Genomic DNA, 2,543 nt, shown 5'->3' on the forward strand with positions numbered 1-2,543 from the left:
TTTAATACTACTTATTCAGTGGCTTCTGCCACCGAATGCTGATAGTTTCTATGCAGGCTTCAATATATAGACAAGAAAACTTGATGTTAAATACTAGAGTAGTTTTGTTTTGCATATGATTTGAATTACTAACTAGCTTTTTGATGATTTGCTGTAGGGAAAATAGTTGGAAGTATGTATATTATCTGTGGTGATTGTTCGACCTGTGCTGCTGGGCTTCTGTTTGCTTACTGGATAAATGGGAGTGTAGAATCAAGTGAAGGGTTGCCGAAGCTGCTCTGTTTTCAGTGTGTCAGAAGAGAAGGCGGTGCCTTGCCTTTATTGGAGTGAGGTCATGTTCTTTATGCCAGCATCACTAGAGTGTTCGTCTTGCTGTGGGTCTTCAAGAGAGACAAGGTACCGGCCCTTTTACCACCTCAGAGCGAGGCAGGACAGAGCTGTGCCTTTGGCCTGACGCTCACCGATACTGAGTTTACTTTGAAGCAGAATTATGTGCTGTCTTTTACAGGGAATCGGAGTCAATGTGCAGTAGCTGTCCAGTAGTCAAAATATTTTTGATCAAACACAGGAAATGGAGCAATGAACAGAATTAGGGAATGATATAAAAATTTGTTCACACAACCTTTGTCTGAGGCTTATATTCAGAATGCTTTATAGAATTTCTTTGCTCAGATTATGAATTTCTATTGTAATTACGTTAACAAAAAAAGCTATTGGCATGAGTCAAGTATGGATAATTGTCCTGGTTCCGGGTAGGATGGAGTTAACTTTCCTCCCAGCAGCTGGTACAGTGCTGGGGTTTGGGTTTGGCGTGAGAATAATGTTGATGACACAGTGATGGTTTAGTTGTTGCTGAGCAGTGCCTACGCTAAGTCAAGGACTTTCCAGCTCCCCGTGCTCTGCCGGGGGCACAAGAAGGCGGGAGGGGAGGGGGCACAGCCGGGACAGCTGACCCCAACTGGCCAGAGGGATATTCCATACCATGTGACGTCATGCCCAGTGTATAAACTGGGGGAAGCAGGAGAAAGGTGGGGGGGTGTTGTTTGGAGTGATGGCATCTTCCCAAGTCACCACTGCACGTGACGGAGCCCTGCCTTCCTGGCGGTGGCTGAGCACCCGCCTGCCCGTGGGAAGGAGGGAACAAATTCCTTGTTTCGCTTTGCTTGTGCGCGGCTTTCGCTTTTCCTGTTAAACTGGCTTTATCTCAACCCATGACTTTTCTCACTTTTACTCTTCCCATTGTCTCCCCCATCCCACCGGGGGGAGCGAGCGAGTGGCTGGGTGGGGCTGAGCTGCCACAACAACGTTTTCATTTAGCTTTTTGCTTCTACTCGCTAGCCAAAGGCGAGCTCAGGCCTTGGCAGGACAAAAATAGGCAGCGGTTCATCCCAGGAAAAATAGAACAAAGGTGTTGTTGGTTTTGGGTGTTTTTTTTTAGTATTTTGAAAAGGGAAGAAAGAAACAGGAGAACAAGAAAGGATTAAAAAGAAAGAATGTGCACTTGTACGTGGTTTGTAGTGTCTTTTTTTGTTACATTTTCTGCTGCATCTTTCCTAGTCTCTGTCTGTCAAGGCAGTCTCCTATATAAATTCTCGAAGGCAGTTCGAGAAGGCTGTGGAAATGAACTATTACCCATAGAAGTAGTAGAGTTCTTATTGCCTGTAAGAAGATAAGGATCTGAGACTTTGTGTAAGTTCAGTTCATACCATTACGTGAAGGAGAATGAATCACTGGGGAAAGCAAACTAACTGAAAACTCTTTCAAGATGGGATTTTCAAATTGTTCTAAAGGAAATGAGGTGTCCAGACTGCATTAAAATGTAACTGAAGCTGGAGTGTAACTCTCCCAGGCTTTTCTAATAAACTTAGTTCAGAAAAAGTTCGTTGTGGTTGATAACCTTGAACGTTCATACTTCCACGCTCAGCTTCAGCCTTGACATGAAAGAATTTGGAAGCCACGGAAACCGCTTCTCTAACATTAGTCCCATGTGACGTGTGACAGCAAAACTTCCCACTAGGGGAGGGTAGGGAGCGGTACAATAACTGCTAACGACATCATTTTCCACAAAACCAATTTTAATCTGCTGGTTAGGGACTTGCAAATGGCCTTAAATAGCTCTTGCCATTGAAGAAGCTCATTGGAAGTGCTGTTCAGCAACGCACTTAAACATCTGCACCTTTGTTTAATTGTTCTCCAAGATATGTTTAGGTCAATCTTGAAAAGTTGCTGTGTCTAATGTTTCTTCTCCCCCCTTCAGAAGCAGAGTTGGAACAGGGGGAGGAACAGCTGTGTACTCTCCCGGGCTTTGCTCTCAGGCTAAGCATTGTTCAATAATTGTACCAATGTGAGGCTGTGCAGATGCTCATACTGTGATTTTCCTCATTTCTAGTGTATTTTGATCAGCAGAATATTAGGCTATGGTTTAGTCTGCAGTTTATATAAATCATGACACAATCTCCTGGAACGTAGTACTGTAGTTTCCTACAAAACCTGGCAGAAGCTTGCTAAACTGATAATAGGAGTCAAACTAGTGAGATGATTTC

Source organism: Phalacrocorax aristotelis, chromosome 6 (assembly GCF_949628215.1).
Source record: "Phalacrocorax aristotelis chromosome 6, bGulAri2.1, whole genome shotgun sequence".
Lineage (NCBI taxonomy): Eukaryota > Metazoa > Chordata > Aves > Suliformes > Phalacrocoracidae > Phalacrocorax > Phalacrocorax aristotelis.